The 11,634-nt window shown below is 37.3% G+C and overlaps 1 pseudogene; it reads right to left on the reverse strand.

Moving 5' to 3' along the window:
- Positions 1 to 10,035, reverse strand: part of LOC122097123 — a 71,980-nt pseudogene extending 61,945 nt beyond the window's left edge.
- Between the last annotated feature and the right edge of the window lie 1,599 nt (positions 10,036 to 11,634).

The raw sequence follows: 11,634 nt of genomic DNA on the forward strand, positions 1-11,634 counted from the left end.
GCTAAAGCAGAAAGAATTACCCATTCTGCCATGGAGTAGAGGCCAAAATACAGTTTTCATGGAGCCTGTACAGGTTTGATTACCCATTATATTTTCTGTATATAGTCCCAGAGGGGAACCTCAAGGAAGATTTCAGAAATTGTGTTCTGTGTATTAAAGTGGATAATTGTGCGTAGCATGAGTTGGCATAATGATGCTCTGAACCATCTTCATGTAGAAGTGTGTGGGGTGCTTAGGTCCTGTTGTCCACTTCTATAAGCTATGCTTATTGTGTTTCTATGGCAACAACGCCTCTGCAGCTGCTGCTATTTCAAAGTAATTGATTGAGACACCACATTGCAATTTCAAGGCTCCTGAAATCTGTCCTGTACTTGTTTCATAAAGGTGATTATTGCTCCTTTAGTATTCATTCTAGCTGTATAGAATCAAAAGGCGAACTGTTTCTTAATAAAAACAAAGGCAAGTTATTGGTTGCCTGAGAAGAATATGATGTCAAGTGGATTAGAGGAGCCTGGCTTCCTGTCAGTTCTCTGATTATCTGTAAACAGTAGCCAGTTCTGCAAATATTTTCCCATTAGCTCTTTGGTACCAACTTCTTGTTGAGCTGGATACTGCTCAAAAGGTGTCTTTTTGTACTGATTTTACTAGTCTAACGGATTATTTTAAAATCAAACTGATAAAAAGGGTTGAATACTGGGACTTAGACACTTTCCCCTAGTTTTTATACTCTGTTAGGATTTTTAAAAGCCCAATCCCAGGCCAACATGAGCATTGTTCCAACTGCATCTCACACAGGTCACGGGAAGATATCCGAAAATTCCAATCAATATGATTAACGATACTCACAGCAAAACCAGTGTATGACAGTGGAGAATTCATAGCAGTAAGAGTCTAATCATTGAGGTTTGCCACCTTTCTTCACCACCAATTCATTGTACAATCTTAGACAACATGCTTTGTTCCTCACAATGTCTTATCCTACATGTAAAATGGGAACTCAAATGCATGCAATATTTGTATCACTGGGGCATTTTGAAGTAGTTTTAACCCATTTTCATGCTTGAGGACCACTGTTGCTTTAGTCTTTTATATGCTCATACTTTCCATGGCAAATACCAACCTATATTTCTGCTAGGTTCTGGGAAACTGCTGTTTTTGTGGAGATAGTATGAGAGTACTATAAATAGTGTGATTATAAATGAGGCACGAGACAATAAAGGTTCAGGGTGTTATAAATGCAGGATACTGTGAACTTTTTGTGAAGGCCCTGTGAGATAGGCAAACAAACAATAATCCCCAAATCCCAGATGAGGAAACGAAAGTTTAACAGTTAAAATGATTCATAAAAAAACAATGATTTTTCTGAAATCCAATAGCTAATCAATGATAGGGGACCTGCACTCACTCCCCTTGACACTTTGATATAGTGTTGATTCCAATGCAAAACACTGTCTCAAGTGTTTCCTAAAACAATCTAAATGTATTATCACAATGATACATTGCCAATGTAGGACATAATCTCGACCAGTCAACAGTTCTAAGATAGGATTTATAAAACAGCTGATAATAGCAGGAATAATGTAGAGAAACCGAATATATACTTGTAATAAAGTACACAATCACATGATAAAACATCACAAGAGATAGAGATATGATAATCTCCTTAGATTATAGAAACATCAGCCCCCAAATACATTGGAAAGCTATCGAGATTGTACAATAGACCTAAAATGAAGCTATGTGGTGCTTATCCGAAGGAGGCTTAGCTCAAAGACTGACATTATTGAATCTAATCACACTATGTTTACATATTAAGGACATGACATATTTTACATGCATATGTATTGGGGAGAGTAATAAGCAAAATGGAACTGTGAGTAAAAATGAGCAAGCTATTAGGGTAAGAGTATGGCATGATTTCTCCCCTTTAAATAATATAGCCCTGTTTGCAGAAGTGAATGGTTAATTAAAGTATAAAAGTGAAGGATTTGGCAAGAGAAGGAAAGAAACTTATCTTCCAGTGAGTGATAAGAATGACTATGAGATGAGTGGGGATTTCAGATGACAAATCATAGGGATGACAAATTATGCTTTTGAGGGTTAAGGAAGGTAAGCAGAGAACCTTAATGTATTCCTAAACCAAGAAGAGAAACCTAGTCACAATTACAGTTAAGGAGAACATATACTTTATTTTTTAAATTTTCTTTTCTTTTCAAGGTAATGTAGAGAGGGGTTACCATTGTATATGTAAGGTAGTGAGTACATTTCTTGTCAAACATTATTACCTCCTCCCTCATTTTTCTCCCACTTAACTGCCCCCAACCCTTCTTCAAGTGGAAAAATTAATTTCCAATGCAACACAGATAATCACAAGGCAATATGTTGGAAAATACACTTTAGTTCTCCATTTCCTATGAGCATGGCCATTTGCACATACTTCCTTTACTTTCATCAATATCATCAAACTACTATTTTCGGTTCTAATCATTTACAAATCACTTTGTAATGAACATTCTGATGTAATATAGCAATTCTGTCAGGTGATAAGCCTTTATTGTGTAGCATATAAAAATTTAAAACTGAGTCTAAAAGAGGTCAAAAATTTCCCCAAGGTTGCTCAGCAAGTAAATGTAGGATTCTAGCTATTGCAATACTCAATCTAATGAACAATTCTGACATTATAGTAGATACTAATACTCAATCTAATGAACAATTCTGACATTATAGCAGATCCTAACTACGTGATATTTTGATTGGCATCTCCCTGAGGAAATTTTAGGGACTTGCCTTCATTTCATTAGCAACACATTTTCAAGTCATATCTTAGGGTTGGTTGCTTCTGAAAAGATTTCCACAGATGGCTAAACCCATCTATTTCATTTTCAATTCTTATTATCCAAATCAGAGTGACACTGCCTGACCTTGTCCCCTTAGTCTGGAGAATCATCCTGTAAGGAAGCTTGTAACTGTCTCTTCCTGAATAATTTGCCTACAAATTTAAGGGAGGGAAATTATTTTAATGATGAGTCTTGAGTGTGCCCTCTGGTTCACCTTTTAGTTACATGCTGTTTTCCTTAATGATGAAGCTTGTCTGATGCCTAGAAAAACACAATTTAAGCTCTGTAATCTCTTTCTTGCCCCACTGACCACACTGAAGACTTTTCAATATTTTCTTATGATTTCTTCTCAGATATTTAGACGTAAGTATCCTGTCCATTTATCAACATTATTTGCAGCTGTTGTGAACAAATGACACTTCTGGAGGCAGAGATTATGGTAAGGAACTGGTGTCTCCAAATGGCTAATTAGTCTTATTACTACACTGCAGGAAGTCAAGCCAGATCATTTTATAGGTTTAGAATATGGTTTGTTATTTATTGTCAGCTTACAGGATGCTCAGTGCTGTGCTAGCCAGTCTGGTTGATGTCAATTCTTATACTACAAGATTCACCTCCATCAGTCTGACTGGGGAGAGGTTGCATGTGGAGGAAGCACAATTGCTCCTAGAGCAATGTGGTGTTTGATATTTGTTATTCAGAAGTCAAAGAACACTCTGGTCTCATCATTACATTCTAATCAGGATATTAATGTGATAAGTTCCCATATGTGGGATTTTTCTTCTTGGGATTCTCCCTGGTGAAGAATGAGGGTTTTATTTTATCTCCTTTCATTGATAAAACAACTCGTAGCACTTGAGCAGGAAACAACATGGCTACCCAGGGACAAACACAGAAGAGTTCATCCCAATTTATTAGAATATGCTCTTGGAACATGATGTATCATCAAGATAACCACAGGATGATTTGAAGACAGGGAAAGAAATACAAAAAGGCTGTTGATTTTTTCCAGGGTTTTGAAATTTTTGGAAGCCATTTTGAGGATAGCTTTGATATGATTAAAAACTAAATGGAAAGGCATGGGGACAGGAAGGTATATGAAAGTTAATAAAGATGCCTATATTAGGCATAATGCAAGATAGTACAAGGTATTTGCTGCAAACTAGACAAAAACTTAGAATTGCAAGAAGGGCTGGACAAAACATAGTTGAGCACTTATTAAGTACCAAGTACTCCATTAGGGGATTTTCATCTAAAAATTTATCAAAACTAGTTAAGTTGGTGCTTTTTTTGTTTGGTCATGGGCTTGAACTCTGGGCTTGTCCCTCAGCTCTTCAGCTCAAGTCTAGCACTCTACCACTTGAGCCACAGCACCACTTCCGGCTTTTTCTGCTTATGTGGTGCTGAGGAATCAAACCCAGGGCCTCATGCATACAAGGCAAGCACTGTACCACCAGGCTACCTTCCCAGCCCCTTAAGTTGGTCCTTTTATCATTACTTTATGCACAAACCTCAGTTTCTTTATCTAGAAGTTATGTATTTAAGATCATGCATAAAGTGAGAAGTAGAGAAGATTCTAATTCATATCTTATTCACTCCATGGCCTTTTCAGCGATAGTTCTGGAGATATTTCACATTGCTCCAAAGATAAATGATTAAGTTTTCCTCTGGATGTTTTATTAAAGTACATTATATGCATGTATATAAATATCACAAGGAAAACTACTGTATGATTCATGTACTGTATGATTAATGTAAAAGAATCACATTTATTAAAAAAAAAAAAACAGCTAGAAGAACTGTGGATTATCTTGTAGAGTTTTCTTGCTCTTTAATACCTAAGAAGAAACCAAAAGTATCCTGGCTGTGTTTCATACCTCTTTGTCTTCAAAAGCTTTATGCTTTCTGTCAAGAAGCTGGGATTGCGAGTCCTTACCAAATATAACAATGGATGAGAATTGGAGATATTCTAAAATTCTGCCCCTTCTGGTTTTTGTCTCTGAATGATGTCAACCAAAAATAAAAGTAAGAGACACTGAGATAAAGGAGATACACGCCAAATATTCTGATTGGCTGAATAGCCTTACTCAAAAATTAATACTAGTCTGTCTCCTGGTCCTACATGGAATGAAGCTTTATGGCATAGTCAGAATTTTCTATTCAGAGGAGATTGTGAGGACCTTGTGTTTGGAAAGCCATATGACCTGCTTCTAAGTATACTTTACAAAGCATCTTTCCAACCTGCAAAACTGAAATTTTATGTACACATTTACTGTTTTATACACCTCATCCCTGCTGATGCATTCAATAACCCATGCCCTTTCTTGGCTGTAACAAGTCTGCTCATGAAGTAGTTTATAACTGTTTTCAATGATAGCCCAATGAAAAGGTGAACTCTTTTCAAATAACTCTGGATAAAAGCTTCCTGTGACTTCATACGGGTTTGGGTAAGCCTGAAGTGATCATTTCTTCTTTTGTTAGTGATAAATCCTCCACTTCCATCTCTCTGTTTCTCTAAATAGTTCACCAGACACTTCAAGGACTAATAATCTAATGGCCCAAGATGAATACATACCTGGGAAAGTGTAATAACATGTTACAGCTGGTATCAAAATGATAGTAGCCAAACTAAAATAGTGACCTATGTCTGATACTTTAAAATGTGAGCAAGAAAATAAATTGTAGTAGTATTGAATTATAATTCAAAGCCTACAGTAAATACCCATGATACCATATTGATATAAAGAAATGATTGAATGAGTGAAGTAAGTGAAGAGACCAATCTTCCTCAGTAAAAATGTAGAAGCAGGAAGGCAAATACAAACTCATTATTACAATACTATTTAGATAAAGGATGAAGCCTTACTTCAAGGAGAAATTGAATATAACCTCTAAGCCTTCACCAAAATATTATTTATTCTGGTGGTCCTAACAAATATCTGGGAAATCCCTGAAACTCCTCTATCTAAGGAAGCAAAATATTATTCTGCTCCTCAGTGTGGACTGGATTTAGTAACTCACTTCTAACAAATACAATATAGAAATATGATATTCTGAAAAATACCTGACCAGTACTCTTCAAAAGTGTCAGTAATCAAAAAGGAAAGACTAAATCACTAATGTAGATTGAATGAGACATAATGGCTAGAAGTAACATATAATCTTTGATTTTATCCTGGAATGAAGAAGAATATTGGTGAAAAAGCTGGAGAATCAAAATAAAGTCTGTAGATCAGTTAGCCATAGTGAAATCATGCCAATTTTTAATTTTTATTAGTTAGGTGTCTTTATAAAATGTTAATACTTGAGGATATTGACACACTTATAAAATCACTGATACTATCTTGGCAATTCTTCTGTAAATGTAAATGTATTTTCAAATAAAATAAAACCTTTTACAAGGACTAGAGGTCATTAAGTGTGGTTAAATATGCCTGTAATTCTAGCCCTTAGGAAGTGGAGGCAGGAGAATTGTGATTTTAAGGCTAACTTGTGCAACATAATGAAATTTATTTTTAAAATAAATGAAAAAGGGAAAGAGCTGGGATGTAGGTCAATGGAAGAGTGTTTGCCTATTATACACAAGATCCTGGGTTCCACCTCCGGCACTGACATTTTTTCTAAGTATTAGAAGTGCATGGAAAATAGAAGCAGGCTTTGAATATTACTGGAGAGTTTCCTGAAGAACATATAGCTTGAGTTTTAAAAGATAACCGATTTCACAAGATAGACAAGGAGAGAGAAACCTGCAGATAGAGTGAGTCTTTCTCAAAGCTACATGTGTATAAAGTAGCTAAACAGTTTAGAGGAATCTATCTACGGGATTTGTGATTTCTACCTGTTGAACATATTTTCCTGGTGTTCCAACTGTAACTGTGAGTAGCTTTTTATCAATGGTTAAACTCACCATTTAAAGACATAGATTGAACTTCCCTGCTTGTTCTAATATCTCTATGGGGTATATATGCTTTAAATCTCTATTTGTGTTTGCTCACTGACAGCAGTCATTTTAACAAGTGGAGAAACTGTAAATGTGTGGCAAATTAAAATCAAAATCTAATGATCAGGATTTGCCATTTGAATAATCTCTTTTGCATATAATAGCCAAGTTATTAAGCTAATTTCTGATGCCTTCAAACAATAGTAAAACTCGTCTCAATTACACTGATATGTTTACTAGAATGATGTTGCTGGATAATCATGGGGTTGAGGATATAGTGGATAGGGATACATGACAAAAACAGGATGTAAGGCAAATGATTTATGTTCCAAATCCCTTGTCACTTTGGTCTCAATTGTGACATGTATAAAAGGAACCCTTGTAATTTCCTTCAAACCTCCTCTTCCTCCTCTTTTCATCATCTCACTAAAGGAGATCTTTATGTACTCAGTGCTTCAATCAGCAAAACCCATGATCAGTTCCTGGGATTGCCACAACCAAATTATCTTGGGAGTCCAACCAGTTCTGTGTATCTCAACTCTTCTCTATAGGTCAGGGTACCATTATCTCTTTCTTGAAGTACAGCAATTTTCTCCTCTCTGCTCTTCTCATTGCTACTTTTTCTAACCTACCTTCCCCAGTTATGTCTCTGCTCTACAAACAGAAAGAGTTATTTTAATATAAATATCAGAATTACCTAGCTCTTCAGGTTCATCATGACCCAGTCTTCAGTTCCTCACTTCACTTTAAATTCCTTAATGATAGGCCCATTGGCCTGTGTAATTACCATTCTGATTGAACCAGTCTGCACTCAAGGCCTCAGTAGCATAGTCAACCATATTTAGCAAAAATGATAATTTTCTGTGTCAACTTTATAGGCCACTATACCTATTTGGTACATTTGGTCAAGTGTATTCTAGATGTTTCTATAAGGATATTTTGAATTCCATTACCATTTAATGCAGTGATTAAAGTCGATCACTTCATAATGTGGTTAGGCCTCCTCTGATCAACTTAAGTCATTTAAAAAGTAAAAAGACAGACCTTTCCTGAGTATGAAGGAATTCTACAAAAGGTCTGCTTTCAGATTTATGATGCAATACCAGCTCTTGCCTGAATTTCTGGCCTGCTGACCTGCTAGCCTGCTAGACTTCTCATACTCTGCAACTGTCTAAGCTAAATTCTTTTTTTTTTTGTCAGTCGTGGGGCCTGAACTCTGGGCCTGGGCACTGTCCATCAGCTCTTCAGCTCAAGGCTAGTGCCCTACCACTTGAGCCACAGTACCACTTTCCGCTTTTTTTCTGCTTATGTGGTGCTGAAGAATTGAACTCAGGACCTCATGTATGTGAGGCAAGCACTCTACCACTGAGCCAACCTCCCAGCCCCTGAGCTAAATTAAACTCTACACCCCCTTGTCTATCTCTCGCTTTCTTTCTTTCCCCTTTCATTTCCTCACTTCCATATATTCTTTCTCCTCTCTGTCCTTTTCTCTCTTTCTGACCATTTTACACTCAGAAATACACACACACACACACACAAACACATACAACCTTTCCTTTGTGACTCATTTACATGAGTTAGTATCTTTCTCCACAAGGGTAATATTTCTTCCTAAAGCACAGAGTTGGAAATTGGTATACAGAGTGGATTTCAACTTCCATTTGACCCCTTCAGTCAAGAGCCATTGTATGGTAACTGAGCAGAACAACTGTATGTAAACATCCTCATTGTATTGATTTAAGCCCTTGGGATTACTCACAAAGTTCATAGCTTTTTGGTCATTTCCTGGTCCTATCTCTACTTGTACTCTCCTCTATTCCATTCTGCATACATCTGCCAAAATATACATCTAACTGAAATGTTCTTATACCTGAAACACTGATAATTTCACATTTTAAAGGGTAAGTCCCAGATTCTAGAGCCTGATACAAGTTATCCCCCTTGAGCTAACTTATTTCTTGTAGCTTTATCATCAAATTATTCTACTTCACATTCTGTGGTCCAATACATTAAATCTTACAATTCTCCATATGCTTACTGCACCTCAGAATTCATTCCTATGGATTTGTCTGCATTGGCATTTTAGACTATCTATACCACTTCTCCTCTCAGCTAAATAAATCTTTAAGTTTCAGTGTAAGCAAGATGTTCTGAAGATGTTTATAAGACATTTTCCTCCAGAAAATATCCCGTTGAGCTCTCCACTGCCATTGTACAATTAATTAATCACATGGAACTTCAACGTGATGCACATGTCTTTTCTTTCCTTACCGAAGGTCAGTAGACACAGATACTTTTCCTTCCTTCACATTGTACTTCTATGCCAGCCGACTGTCTATACATATTATTGGCTCAAGACATCCTTACTGAATGAACAGATGAATAGATGGAAAATTAGCATGCTGGTACCAAAAGTGACTTAATAATTTCTCTTGTTCAATTCCATTCTTAAAACTGAGAAGATTGGGACCCATCAAAGATAGCTGATGAAACTTAGTCATTTAAAAACAGATCCTGGTTCAGAAACAAAATTTCTTTCCTTTCTATAATCTTTCCATTTTCCTTCACTGGTTCTGGACTTATCTCTTAAATATCCAAGCAAACTGACAGGTACTTCTCTTGAGAGAATTTTCAATTTATAAATCTCTGTTCAAATGCTTTTCTTCCCTATTTTCTGGCAAGTACCATCTGTCAACTGGTATTTTATGTGAATGGAATAACAGAAGGTTTGTGCTCTTCAGAAAGTGTTAGAAGTTAATACTTCCCGCTGTGATCCATATTTACTTGCTTAAACAGAAAAAAATTCTTTTTCAGCATGAATAAGAAAAAATCAACTTGAAGCTTAACTAATTCATTTACAAACTATAGTTCAGTTTGAGGTTGCTTTGATTCTCAGGAAACATTGTATAATATGAGACAAGACTTTAAAAATAATTATTCCCCCCCAAAAAAAACTGTATCAGAACAACGGGTTGGTTACAGACTTAGCTTTGAAGCTATTCAAGAACTTATAAGGGGGGAGGGTCCGGGAAGATGGTGGAGGAGAAGCTGGAGGCTAAGCAAGCTCTCGCAGAGAAAGCAGTTTTAGTGTTCCAGTGAACAGTCCTAGGTCAGAGAATTACACCAAGTGTGCCGTCACAGAACAGAGAGTTTGGCCAGATAGGGAAAATCCAGGCAAGGAGACAGATCTGAGCACTTGCCGGTAGCTGCGGCTGTGGTGGCTGCAGAGGTGGCAGCGACGGCGGCCATAGCCACCATACCTGCAACACAGAGTCTGAGACAAAGGTGCAGGACACAGTGGATGAGCGGATTTTACTCAACACCAGCAAGAATTGACAAGGAGCAAATATCTTCATCCTGCAGATCACAGACCAGACCAGGAACCAAGACTCCGGCAAGAGTAGAACCCTGATATCCTCACTCCCTCCCAGGGAGCAGAGGAGGGAAGGCCACCCCTCCACAACCCTACCTGAGATCTCCATCTTTGATACCGACAAAAGGCCCAGCTGAGCAGCTAGCTCCACCTCAGGCCTTGGAAGAAAACACAAGAGTCATTTAGCAGGTCAGAGGAACCTAACCTGACCTGCCAGGCTCAGCTCCACCCAGGAGAAAGTCACCCAGCCCAGGCAGAGAAAGCTCGGCCCCCCGAGGAGTGACTTTCTTTACTGGGTAAACAGAGCCAGAGGTTGCCCCTCCCTACAGGAAGTAAACAAGTTCATACAAGATCTAAAACAAAGCTCCAACAAAGAATTAGAAGCCATCAAAGCCAACCAATTAGAAGGAAAAGAAATTTAAAAAAAAGTAGAAAGTCTTGAGAGTAGTTTAGACCTTGCAGAAGATCGAATCTCGGGGATTGAAGACAGCCTAGATATTATAGAGAAAGAATATATAACTATCCAAGACAAATCCAAGTAATATGATAGATCTATTCAACATTTGGAAGACACCATGAGAAGGCCTAATCTGAGGATAATGGGTGTAAAGGAACACTTAGACATGGAAGTTAATGGTCTAGGAAATCTGTTTAACAGGATCCTAGCAGAGAACTTCCCAAACATACAAAAAGATAGGCCTATTTAGATAGAAGAAGCTTTTAGAACCCCAAATAGACCAAACCAGAACAGGACATCCCACCGTCACATTATAATCTACACAGGATCAAGTCAGACCAAGGAAAACATCCTTAAAGCTGTCAAGGAGAAAAAAATCAATCACCTATAAAGGGAAAACAATTAGAATCACCTCAGATTTCTCAGCAGAGACAATTAAAGCAAGAAGAGCCTGGAATGATGTATGCCATGCTCTAAAGACAAAGAACTATCAACCAAGAATACTGTACCCAGCTAAACTCTCCTTCATAAGCAAAGGTCAAATAAAAACCTTCCATAGCAAAGAAAAACTGAAACAATATATCTCCACCAAACCAGCCCTACAAAAGATACTTAAAGATGTCCTACAATAGAAAACCAACAAGACCACAATAAAGGCCAAGAAATCACACCCAAACTGAGACTCCAAGAATCATAGGAAGAACCAGTTGCCGTAGCCCCCAAGAAGGTGGATAAAATGGCAGGAACTCCCAAATACCACTCAGTCCTATCAATGTTAATGAACTTAACTCTCCAATTAAGCAACATAGACTGTCTAGTTGGATTAAAAAGCAACATCCTTCTATCTGCTACCTTTAGGAGTCACACCTTGCCCATAAATACAAACACATTTTGAAAGTGAAAGACTGGAACCAAATCTACCAAGCAAATGGCTCCCATAAACAGGCAGGAGTTGCAATCTTAATATCAGGTAAAATAGACTTCAAATTAAAATTAGTTAGAAGAGATAAAGAAGGTTGCTACATAC

The sequence above is a fragment of the Dipodomys spectabilis genome, unplaced genomic scaffold, assembly GCF_019054845.1.
Source record: "Dipodomys spectabilis isolate Male_0828 unplaced genomic scaffold, ASM1905484v1 ptg000414l, whole genome shotgun sequence".
Taxonomy (NCBI): domain Eukaryota; kingdom Metazoa; phylum Chordata; class Mammalia; order Rodentia; family Heteromyidae; genus Dipodomys; species Dipodomys spectabilis.